Genomic DNA, 12204 nt, shown 5'->3' on the forward strand with positions numbered 1-12204 from the left:
CCGAGTATAATTAATCATTTTCCATCGTACTTTTGTTGAATATTCCCGAAATTAACACAGAATGACTTGTAAATTGTGGTTATAAATACCTGAGGTATAATATTGGCAAACGTAACTGATGTGCTGTCAGGTATGAGTGCTCCGTGATTATGTAAGCGCACAAAACCGATTTAAATTGTAGTGTATAGCCGTAGCATGAACATCTGAGGAACCGGTGGTTACGGAGACACGGCTAGTAAATTCAGGTCAGTGTAACTACAGTCGGCTCCATCATAGGCCGGTTCCGCGACGCTGGCCTGTGGCACACACCTGGCGCTTATACAGACCGAATATACCACACTAAGATCGCGTCAGAAACATTTACACTCTCGTAAAAACACCCCATTTGCGAACAGAGTGACTGCTCCACATAAACATGGATTTCAAACGCCCGCAAACGGTAAGTCTCAGTCGTGAACGTGCCGCAAAAGCAACGGCGGCACTGGGGAGCGGGGCGCGGACTCCCGCGGCTGCTTTCGAAACGGGCCGCTAGGGGGATTTCAGTGGCGCCCCTACAGGCCGCGCTCGAGGCGTATAAAGTGTCGTCCAATGCCCCCCCCCAACCGGTATGCGCCACTCTTTGGGTATGTGTCACTGCTATAATTACAGCATCCACTCTAGGTATGTGCCTTAGCTTAGACTTTAATTTTCGCTTCGAAAACCGGCAAAGTGAAGCGGTACGTGCACTGTTTGATGTATGATGAATGCGATAAGCACCTGGGGTGCTAACAGACGATGTTAGAGCTCAATGAGTGTAAGTACGACTAACGTCCTATCTTTAGGCTTAACGTTAGCTGGTGTTGAAATGGAGCTTTACGGCTTGCAAACAAAACGTCGACCTATCGGTACAAGTTGAAGACGCGTTGGACATCACAGCGTGACGTAAGCCTTATATATACATACAGATATGTTTGTTTGTATACAGTAACTATCATCATAAATAAAAAAGGGGGGGGGGGCAGTTGTTCTTCTAATGCTGTTGCACATGGATGCCTTAGGGTCCGGGGTCTATAAATTTGCGGCCATTTTAAGTAAGGGTTGTTTTGGTTCTGGCCTACGCCGACGTCAGGCGGCCAGTCCTCGGCCATCCGGGGCTTCGTAGGAGCTTATCCCCAGGGACAACATTTAGGCCTAATGTAAGGCCTTCACATACGTATGTCGATCGCCACCAGCCTCTTCTCCGCAGGCAGAAGAACGCAAGTAAGTTACAAACCATGAAATACGGGAGGCTACACACACTAGACTTCATAAACGATCGAGGCTCAACCGAGTGAACCAGCTCTCGCAAAACTTGGCCGAGGCGGGCTGACAACGTATTCGGACTAAAATGATGGCTGGGCTGTGTCGGCGCAGTTTGTCCTGAACATGTACCTGGGGTGCTATTCCAGAAGGCCCAAGATTGCGCGGAACTCAGGAAACACGAGTTCTTTCGACGCCCACGTAACGTAATGGTAATATTTTGAAGCGGAGTCCAAGCACATTAAAAATGCAATTCATGCTATTTGCTGATTATTGGGATGACGTAACAGGTCCAGGGCAGCGGGTTTTAAGGAGGTGCGGCTAGGGCGTGGCGCATTTTTCACGGCGTTATCTCGCTCCCCTGCTGCACTGGGGGCATGCAAATCCAACTACATTACTTTATCGCTCTTTTATTATATTATTCTGTATTTCACTACAAAGTTCATTAATTTGTTTTATTTTAGGCGTTCTTATGGGCTTTTCGTTTGAAATCTTCCGTCCTAAAAAGCTTTTTCGACCCATTTCTACCGTCGGTGGCAGACAATGCAATCACGTGACAAAGGCCGACTCAAAAAAAAAAAAAAGAGGGTGATGGAAACGCGCCACATTCAAAGTAATTGCTGCTTGATGTTATCGAAACTCTCCGTCCGCTTTCAGATACGAAATTTCCTAGGGGCACTTAAGTCTGCTTACGTGATTTGAAGGCGCAAGCGCGGCGACACTTAATAACAACTGATACGTTGTAGTTGTGATACTTATTACCAACTGATAATTTTACTTGCAATAATTCTTAACTGATATATTGCACTTGCGTATTTTCTCTCGTTTTTATTTCATTGTCTTTAGGCATGAATTTTGGCATTACTTCGACCACCTCCTGTTTTGTAATACCGTGATTGCGTCAGTTTCTTCTCTTTCATTTCGTAGTGATCTCGTCATCAAGACTGGCACACATCACAGCCTCTTTATACGGCTGGTTTGCACCTGTTCTTCTCATGTGCCATTACCTTCACGTGTCACGCATTATTCTACAACTTTTAGTTTTCCAATTCGCATTTTTGTGAATTTTCTAAACCGAGCCCATTCGTTCCTCAAAGCTGCCGATTGCGGGCAAGTCACCTAATTGGACATGTGCTACGAAGAAAGGAATAGCAACAACCACGGCATTTCAAATTTGTTACATTTATTTCACTTTGCTCTTCACAGCTCTTGTTTGACGAAGCTCTCTACAGTCCTTTTTTTAAGGACTGCGTGCATTCGCCTTCTTTCTGGTGTCACGCTGTTTCTTTCGGTCTAAACTCTTCCTTTCACAAACCTTGCATGCTCCGCTTCATGCCAGACGACAAAGACGCTGGACAAAAATCGTTGAAATGCGTAAAGATTGCCTCTGATAATAGAAACAAGCTGTTGATTACGTACTATCCTGCGAGTAAAGTTTTCGCAAGAATAGTTTGACCCGCAACGCCTCAACAGAAACCATCTGCCGCGCTGACGATAAATTAAGCGCATGGTTACTGAAGCACGGCCACTCGATGGGAACCTCTGTTGCATCGAGGGATCGCAACTGAAGCGTACGCTCCGGCTCCAGGCGGACAGACGCATGGTAGAACCTGCGGAAGCCATGTTCGGCGAACCACCTAAAAAAAGGTGGAAAACATGTCTGCAGTAATCCTATTGCGCACACACCGGCTGACTGTCAACTGGAGGGAAAGCACCCTCAAAGTCGTCGCAAAGGGGGTTGGACGCCAGACAGACAGACAGACATTGAACTTTATTAGGTCCGGAAGGTCTAACCTAGCGGCCCAGAGGACCGCCCAGAGTAGACACGGGCCGCACCTGCGCGGTTGGCAGGAGGTTTAGGATCTCCGCCCTAACGCAGACCTTCTGGACAGCCCGGATTTGAGTGTAGTAGTCTTCGCTGTGGAGCGCCATGGTCCATTCTTCCTCCGTGATGAATTCAGCGTCCTCTTGTAACGCCGGGCACTGCCATAGCATATGGTCTAAGTTACAGTAAGCTGCGTCGCAGAGAGGACAGTGAGGGTCAATGTCCGTGTGAAATAAGCTAAACCGGCTCCTGGTTGGGAAGGGACCTGTCTGAAGCATTCTAAAGGCTGCTGACTGTGGGTGTGTGAGAGCAGGGTGGGCCAGCGGGAGTGTTCTTCGCGTAAGTTGGTAGTCTGTGACTACCTCGTTGAACGTGAGTAACGCGTCTCGAAACTCTCTGGGGGCCTCAGGAGCTCGGCCTGTTCGATCGCCGCGGCTGACGGTTTCTCGCGCGCGATGGTGAGCGAGACGCCAGATGGCTGCCCAGCAAATGCATAGTACTTTGTAGAAACGAAAAAAAGGCTTAAAAGTCCTCCTCCACAAAAAAAAAACCCTGCTGGGATAGATATAGGCCTTCTAAGGCGAACGTGAACGAGGAACCACGCCGCAGCAGCCGCTAACACTAGCGTCAGGAGTTCACCTTGGCCGTGCAATATCTATCCCCAGTTTCCTCCGAGTTCTCGTTTCAATCACACACACCCAGCCCATTCGTAGGCGTGGCGTAGCGACCGAAGCCCCACCAAACCATGCCTGCCATGGCGTCCACTTCGCCGGTGGGGTAGCGTCACAGCCACGAATTCATTTGCTTTTGGTGCTCCGGTGACAACGCTTAGCATCAAACAATGAACGAACGAAGTCCCCAGGCCACCGTCAGTGAAATGCTGCCACAGTAGCGCGCGAAGGGTGGGTGGAGGGAGTGGGCAAGACGACAAGATTTGCCCACAGCAGCCGTATTCATACACAGCAAAACACAATCGACGACAGATGACACACCTTCAACGTCTAAAACGCACTCGTAAAATGTTGAAACAAGCTCATGACGCGCTAAATTGGGGTGATGTCTGATACTACGCCCACCGTCCGCACGCAAACAAGGCCACGTTTTAGAGTCGGGGGAAGGGGCGTTGCATTCGCTACAGTGAACTGTTAGCTTATTGATTTGGGCTTGCGTTGAGCAGCACTGGAGCCAACCTCAAACCACGTAGCAAACACATTTCAGTTGAAGAACCGAACACCGATAAAATCGGAGCCGCCCCGCGTCCCTTTTAGAGGTCGGAGCATTAAAAGAAGGCTGGGGCCAGGCCGGAGTTTTAAAGGGAATAGCTAAGTTATTTACTTTAGGCAACGGAGCAACACGCCAAAAGCAAACGCCAGATAGTTTGCATTCTCTTCCCGCTCTTTTACAGCGATGCAGTAAGGGCTTCCCCGACTTTGGCAGGAAGAGCGTATGAACAAAAAAGAGTGACCTGCGTCGGCTGGGAATCGAACCCGGGCCACGCGCGTGGCAGGCGAGTATTCTACCACTGAACCACCGACGCCGATGCAAGGCAGCAGAACTGGATACCGTTCCTCGTCTGATTTCAAAACGAGTTTCTTTAATTAGGTCCCTTCTGGTGTGACCGAACTCTCGGTCACTGCCTGCTGCCTACGACTTTGACGAATCATTTGACCGAACAAGCTGTAATGGGTATGACGCGCATCAGAAACACATCTGTTAACCCAAAAAGCAAACGCCAGATAGTTTGCATTCTCTTCCCGCTCTTTCACAGCGATGCAGTAAGGGCTTCCACGACTTTGGCAGGAAGAGCGTATGAACAAAAAAGAGTGACCTGCGTCGGCCGGGAATCGAACCCGGGCCACCCGCGTGGCAGGCGAGTATTCTACCACTGAACCACCGACGCCGATGCAAGGCAGCAGAACTGCTTACCGTTCCTCGTCTGGTTTCAAAACGAGTTTCTTTAATTAGGTCACTTCTGGTGTGACCGAACTCTCGGTCACAGCCTGCTGCCTACGACTTTGACGGATCATTCGACCGAATTTCCCGTAATGGGTATGACGCGCATCAGAAACACATCTGTTAACCCAAAAAGCAAACGCCAGATAGTTTGCATTCTCTTCCCGCTCTTTCACAGCGATGCAGTAAGGGCTTCCACGACTTTGGCAGGAAGAGCGTATGAACAAAAAAGAGTGACCTGCGTCAGCCGGGAATCGAACCCGGGCCACCCGCGTGGCAGGCGAGTATTCTACCACTGAACCACCGACGCCGATGCAAGGCAGCAGAACTGGATACCGTTCCTCGTCTGATTTCAAAACGAGTTTCTTTAATTAGGTCCCTTCTGGTGTGACCGAACTCTCGGTCACTGCCTGCTGCCTACGACTTTGACGAATCATTTGACCGAACAAGCTGTAATGGGTATGACGCGCATCAGAAACACATCTGTTAACCCAAAAAGCAAACGCCAGATAGTTTGCATTCTCTTCCCGCTCTTTCACAGCGATGCAGTAAGGGCTTCCACGACTTTGGCAGGAAGAGCGTATGAACAAAAAAGAGTGACCTCCGTCGGCCGGGAATCGAACCCGGGCCACCCGCGTGGCAGGCGAGTATTCTACCACTGAACCACCGACGCCGATGCAAGGCAGCAGAACTGCTTACCGTTCCTCGTCTGGTTTCAAAACGAGTTTCTTTAATTAGGTCACTTCTGGTGTGACCGAACTCTCGGTCACAGCCTGCTGCCTACGACTTTGACGGATCATTCGACCGAATTTCCCGTAATGGGTATGACGCGCATCAGAAACACATCTGTTAACCCAAAAAGCAAACGCCAGATAGTTTGCATTCTCTTCCCGCTCTTTTACAGCGATGCAGTAAGGGCTTCCACGACTTTGGCAGGAAGAGCGTATGAACAAAAAAGAGTCACCTGCGTCGGCCGGGAATCGAACCCGGGCCACCCGCGTGGCAGGCGAGTATTCTACCACTGAACCACCGACGCTTTTTTTTTCTTTATTGCCTGTTCACTTTCCAGAACAAAATATAAATACACACCAGACACATCAGCCACACACTGGCCGGAATGTAGTGCCTAGAAGGTTTTTAGGCACGCCAATTCATCCAGAACTTTTGTCCACTCAGGGGGGTCGTTTTGGGCTTGAAAAACATCACGTATATAACACACACTTTCAATGAAGTTTTGCCGTACCGGGCGTGCATGCAAATCTGCATTATCTACTGCTGTTCTCGTTTTCCACATTGCGTGGAGGCTCAATAGCATTATCAGGTCGACTGGCATTTCTGTGTTATCAACCGGTAAGTAGCGGATACCGTGTGCACTGATAGGCAGTTCTTTCTTTAGGGTTCTCTTCAAGACATCCCAGTGAAACACGGCGTCCCAACAATCAATGAATACATGTTCCACGGTTTCTGGTGTTTTGCAAAGGCGACAGTCCGTGCTCCATGGAACAAAAAGGCCCTTTTCATGCAACCACGTTTTAACTGACAATGTGTTTGTATGCAGCTTGAAAAAGAAAGTCTTAACTGATGGTTTAACTGGCATTTTTTTCACCCTTTTCAACACATCCTGGCCTTCCTTGCCGATGTAGTTTGCACGGTAAAGGGGAACAGGCAACAATGTGTCCACCAAATCACTGTACAACTTTTTTCTTGTAATTGTGCTCAGATACTCTCTCGAAAATCGAACTATTAGAAAACGATACGACGAAATAACTTCACGCAAGTACCCTGTTACGGACCATCCCATGCACTGAGTAGATGATACAATGAATTCAGGCAGGTGGCTTTGAAGACGCACCTGTATAACAGTACGCAGGAAAGGGTCACTTTGATCACGCAAGAAAATAAAGCGTGAAACAAGTTGCCGAATAAATAGGTGGGCAAGGCCAAGCCCTCCGCACCGCACCGATCGAAATAAGTTGGTTCGGCTGGTTCGCTCCCAACTAGATCCCCAAATAAACGTTGCGAACACTCTGTGTATTTTTTGAACACTGACGCGAGACATGAATAGCACTTGTAACACATACCAAACTTTAGCAACTAAAAACACATTGCAAACAAACGCACGCGCAAACATGGAAAAATCTCGTCCCTGCCACGCCTGCACCTTCTCGTTCATTTTTTTCGTTTCCCCTGCCCAATATTCCGCACTTTCTTTGTAACATTCCAGTGGCACTCCCAAGTACGCCGTCGGCAGCGTTGTCCACCGCATGTTTGCAAAGTACTCGGGCGGGCTCTGCCAGCAACCGTGACAGAAACCAGCGCTCTTCTCCCAATTTATTGCACTCCCAGTCTGCGTGCAGTACTTTCTGACGTTTTCCTCAACCTTCAATACACTTTCACTGTCTGTGCAAAACACCGCTATGTCGTCTGCGTATGCAAGAATTTTAACTTCCTTGGTATGTAGTTGAAAGCCCCTTACACTTTCATCGTTAATGACACTTAAACAGAAAGGCTCCAAATAAATTGCAAATAATAACGGACTTAACGGGCAGCCCTGCCTTACGGACGATCGAACAGGTATGCTTTCCGTAAGAGTCCTATTTATAACAATGCGGGTAGTACATTCGTTATACACCATTTTTACCCCTTCTAGAATAACACTTCCGACATTCACGTGCTTTAACACATCAAATAATATTTCATGCGATACCCTGTCGAATGCCTTAGCTAAATCTATCTGCATCATAGCTACTCGGCTCTCAAACGCGTCGCAGCATTCTAGCACACTCCGCGCAACGTGCACATTCGTCGCAATATTCCGTCCTTTAATACCGCACGTCTGGTGGGGGCCAACTACTTCTCTTATGATTGTTTGCATTCTTTTTGCTAGTACCTTCATATAGATCTTGTAATCTACATTGGTGAGGCTTATCGGACGATAAGACCCCACCGATATGAGTTTTTCTGGGTCATCCGTTTTTGGAATCAAAACCATATTGGCTGTTGTGAAAGACCGGGGCACACGCTTTAATGAATACGACTCCTCAATAACGGCGTGCAAGATTGGAGCTATCATGTGCTTGAAGGCCTTATAAAATTCCGCCCCCAAACCGTCTGGTCCGGGCGATTTTCCAGGGGCGAGTGCATCGATTGCGTCCTTTATCTCTTCCACGCTTATAACTTGCTCCAAGCTCTGCCTAACTTCGTCTTCTAATCTGGGCATGCGCATCAGAAAATTATTTGCAAACCCTTCTTCTGTTTGCCTTTTCTTACCGAACAATTCGTGATAGTGTTCAATAAAAGCCTGTTCAATTATTTTTTTGTCATCCGTTACTTGGTTCTTATACTGTATGCATTTAATCTCATTTTTTGTTGCGTATCTTTTTTCATCACTGAGAGCCCTTTTATTTGGTGCTTCGCCCGCCCACAATTTTTCGCTTCTAGAACGGATCATTGCGGCCCGATACCTTTCCGTGTCTATAACTTCTAGTTGGTTTTTCACGTCTTTTATTTCATTTAAAAACGTACCAGGCTGGCTGCTTTCTATTTCTGTGAGATAGACGAGTTGTGCTTTCAGTTCGTTTTCTTTTTTCCTTTCGTCATAGCGAAGGATGCTTCCTTTTTCTATTGCCATAAGTTTTATATTACTTTTTACTTCTTCCCACATCGCACTGTAGCTGTTCGTTTGACATGACAATAGTTTTTCTAACTGTCCCTCTACACATTCCACGAATTTCTCATCATTTAGCAGCTTTGTATTGAACTTCCACAGGTCCCAGTTAAAATTGGTCATTTTTTTCTTTACTCCCACAGTGAACATTACTAAGCTATGGTCACTAAATGACACATGCTTTACTTCATATGAGCTGATCAGTGGAACTAACTCTAATGACACGTAGGCCCGGTCGAGTCGGGCATTACACTCGCGCTGAAAATGCGTGTAGCGAGGGGTAACTCCGCTCCTGAGTGTGAGTCCTACATCCTCTAGGCAATGGGTACCAGTCATTGTGGACAACAACAAAGCACTCTTATCACGCGTGGCTGAATTCTTGGAACGATCTTCAGTAGAGCACACACAGTTAAAATCACCCAAGAATATTACACGTCTGTCACACTTCAAAAACGGTTCTACTGATTGAAAAAAAACATTTCGATCATTTTCCTTATTAGGAGCATAAACACAAATAATACGCCAACGGCATTCAATGTACAAAAAATCAACAACAACAAACCGTCCCACCTCACTCGTTACAACCGCCTCTATCACAATACCTAGACTGTTTCTAACAAAAATTACGCAACCAGCGGACATACCTATAGCGTGGCTCACACAAACGTAGTATCGTGTTGTAAATGGCTGGACCATCCGATCTGTATGCTCTTGGCTCTCGACTTTGGTCTCCTGAACGGCCACCAAATCTAAACCTTCGTCGAGAAGCAGTCGACTAAGCTGGTACTGCCTGCGCCTGGCCGACAACCCGCGAACATTTAGCGTGCCCACACACAATGCATGACTTTTATCGGCCATTGACAATAGGTTAGGGGCACACAAAACACTTTATCAACCAATAAAATGTACCGGTACTAGACACATTTTCCCCAAGAACACTTAGCGCAATGACCGGAGTAATATTTGCAGTCATGCTTGACCTTACCAACTTGTTGCACTTCGTGTTCGGGGCTCGCCTTTCCGCGTCGAAGGTGGTTCACGTTCACATGGTTCAGCGCCTCAACACACAACACTCGTAGCCGTTGCCCGCTAATGTGGGGGCGTTGCCGCCGCCGCACGGTCCTTTGTTACATTGGGTTTCGGCTTGAAGGAAGACCGTCGCGCGAACGTTTCCCTTGCCGGTTCCGTAGACGTGGTAGCCGAAGGCTTCTCACCGCTGCTGCTGTCCTCCTTGCGCGGTCTTTTAACCACTGCTTCCAACTTGTCTTCGTCGTTATCACTCTCGCCGCGTGAGTTGATTTTCAGCGTCCCCGACTCGTCCATTGGGTCGCCGTCATTGATTCGCTCTCCGGTGACACCTTCAGGAGCAGGAGCGCCTTGCAGGGCCGGTTCCTTCGTTGCGGGGTCCACCTGTGTTACAGGTGGTTCGGTGGGCGGCGTTTCCCCTCCACCTCCCGCAGCAGCTTCCGCCTCCGCTTCGTCCATGACGAGTTCGGAGTCTTCCTCGTTCGTCACGGGCCCTGCCACATTCGCGTACGTTTTCACGCACTGGGTATCGTCGTGGCCAAGCCGACGACAAACACCACAGCGCGGCACACGGCACTCACGTCGTACGTGACCGGCGCAGTGGCAACGCAGACACATGGGCGCCCGTCCAGGCACCACAAGCAGGGCTTGGTCACCGGCGACGCGAAGCTGATGCGGTAGGTCATCGGCCTTGACACCTGGCTTGAGCTGAAGCGTCACCCAGCGAGTCGTCGAACCTTTGTCGACGACGCCGTGAACACGCCAGCGGTCCCTCGTCACGCTGACAACCTTGCCGTACGCGGCAAGGGCAACGCGCACGTCGTCGTCCGGGACGTTGTACAGCAGCCAATGCAACTTAAACCGCACATCCTGGTTGCTGGGGTCGATAACGACGCAGCGGTGTCCTTTCACGGTGACTTCCTTAGCTTGCACCATTTTCCTTGTTGCGTCTGCGCTGCTGAACGTTATCGCCCAAACGTGATTCATCTGATACGCCCCCAGCGCGAGCACATCTGGGAGCAGCTTCAGATGAATCAAAGTGTCCCGGAAATCTTCTACACGATAAGGCCGGGCCCTGAGGTCTCCGTGCAAAAACACAGTATTATTTACCGAACGACCTGATGGGATACTTGGCAGCATGACTTGATACTCCTGGTCTTCGTTAGCAGCATTCCTGTTTCCGCAACCCTGACGGGATGCTGTATCCGCTCTAGGAGAGCTCATGTTCACACGTCCGCTCACCTAGGTGGCCGGAAGTGGAATCCACTGAACCACCGACGCCGATGCAAGGCAGCAGAACTGGATACCGTTCCTCGTCTGGTTTCAAAACGAGTTTCTTTAATTAGGTCACTTCTGGTGTGACCGAACTCTCGGTTACTGCCTGCTGCCTACGACTTTGACGGATCATTCGACCGAATTTCCCGTAATGGGTATGACGCGCATCAGAAACACATCTGTTAACCCAAAAAGCAAACGCCAGATAGTTTGCATTCTCTTCCCGCTCTTTTACAGCGATGCAGTAAGGGCTTCCACAACTTTGGCAGGAAGAGCGTATGAACAAAAAAGAGTGACCTGCGTCGGCCGGGAATCGAACCCGGGCCACCCGCGTGGCAGGCGAGTATTCTACCACTGAACCACCGACGCCGATGCAAGGCAGCAGAACTGCTTACCGTTCCTCGTCTGGTTTCAAAACGAGTTTCTTTAATTAGGTCACTTCTGGTGTGACCGAACTCTCGGTCACAGCCTGCTGCCTACGACTTTGACGGATCATTCGACCGAATTTCCCGTAATGGGTATGACGCGCATCAGAAACACATCTGTTAACCCAAAAAGCAAACGCCAGATAGTTTGCATTCTCTTCCCGCTCTTTTACAGCGATGCAGTAAGGGCTTCCACGACTTTGGCAGGAAGAGCGTATGAACAAAAAAGAGTGACCTGCGTCGGCCGGGAATCGAACCCGGGCCACCCGCGTGGCAGGCGAGTATTCTACCACTGAACCACCGACGCCGATGCAAGGCAGCAGAACTGGATACCGTTCCTCGTCTGGTTTCAAAACTAGTTTCTTTAATTAGGTCACTTCTGGTGTGACCGAACTCTCGGTCACTGCCTGCTGCCTACGACTTTGACGGATCATTCGACCGAATTTCCCGTAAGGGGTATGACGCGCATCAGAAACACACCTGTTAACCCAAAAAGCAAACGCCAGATAGTTTGCATTCTCTTCCCGCTCTTTTACAGCGATGCAGTAAGGGCTTCCACGACTTTGGCAGGAAGAGCGTATGAACAAAAAAGAGCGACCTGCGTCGGCTGGGAGTCGAACCCGGGCCACGCGCGTGGCAGGCGAGTATTCTACCACTGAACCACCGACGCCGATGCAAGGCAGCAGAACTGGATACCGTTCCTCGTCTGATTTCAAAACGAGTTTCTTTAATTAGGTCCCTTCTGGTGTGACCGA

At 49.1% G+C, this 12204-nt stretch overlaps 8 non-coding genes across 8 annotated transcripts; all 8 read right to left on the reverse strand.

Moving 5' to 3' along the window:
* Positions 1 to 4569: 4569 nt before the first annotated feature.
* Positions 4570 to 4640, reverse strand: Trnag-gcc (transfer RNA glycine (anticodon GCC)). Its single transcript has one exon. It is a non-coding gene; the product is annotated as a tRNA-Gly (tRNA).
* A 292-nt stretch (positions 4641 to 4932) lies between these two features.
* On the reverse strand, positions 4933 to 5003 carry Trnag-gcc (transfer RNA glycine (anticodon GCC)). Its single transcript has one exon. It is a non-coding gene; the product is annotated as a tRNA-Gly (tRNA).
* A 292-nt stretch (positions 5004 to 5295) lies between these two features.
* On the reverse strand, positions 5296 to 5366 carry Trnag-gcc (transfer RNA glycine (anticodon GCC)). Its single transcript has one exon. It is a non-coding gene; the product is annotated as a tRNA-Gly (tRNA).
* A 292-nt stretch (positions 5367 to 5658) lies between these two features.
* Trnag-gcc (transfer RNA glycine (anticodon GCC)) lies at positions 5659 to 5729 on the reverse strand. The gene has a single exon. It is a non-coding gene; the product is annotated as a tRNA-Gly (tRNA).
* Positions 5730 to 6021: 292 nt separating this feature from the next.
* Trnag-gcc (transfer RNA glycine (anticodon GCC)) lies at positions 6022 to 6092 on the reverse strand. The gene has a single exon. It is a non-coding gene; the product is annotated as a tRNA-Gly (tRNA).
* Positions 6093 to 11322: 5230 nt separating this feature from the next.
* Positions 11323 to 11393, reverse strand: Trnag-gcc (transfer RNA glycine (anticodon GCC)). Its single transcript has one exon. It is a non-coding gene; the product is annotated as a tRNA-Gly (tRNA).
* A 292-nt stretch (positions 11394 to 11685) lies between these two features.
* Positions 11686 to 11756, reverse strand: Trnag-gcc (transfer RNA glycine (anticodon GCC)). The gene has a single exon. It is a non-coding gene; the product is annotated as a tRNA-Gly (tRNA).
* A 292-nt stretch (positions 11757 to 12048) lies between these two features.
* On the reverse strand, positions 12049 to 12119 carry Trnag-gcc (transfer RNA glycine (anticodon GCC)). The gene has a single exon. It is a non-coding gene; the product is annotated as a tRNA-Gly (tRNA).
* Positions 12120 to 12204: the final 85 nt, after the last annotated feature.

The sequence above is a fragment of the Haemaphysalis longicornis genome, unplaced genomic scaffold (assembly GCF_048455015.1).
Source record: "Haemaphysalis longicornis isolate Haplotype H1 unplaced genomic scaffold, Haemaphysalis longicornis Haplotype H1 scaffold_3, whole genome shotgun sequence".
NCBI lineage: Eukaryota > Metazoa > Arthropoda > Arachnida > Ixodida > Ixodidae > Haemaphysalis > Haemaphysalis longicornis.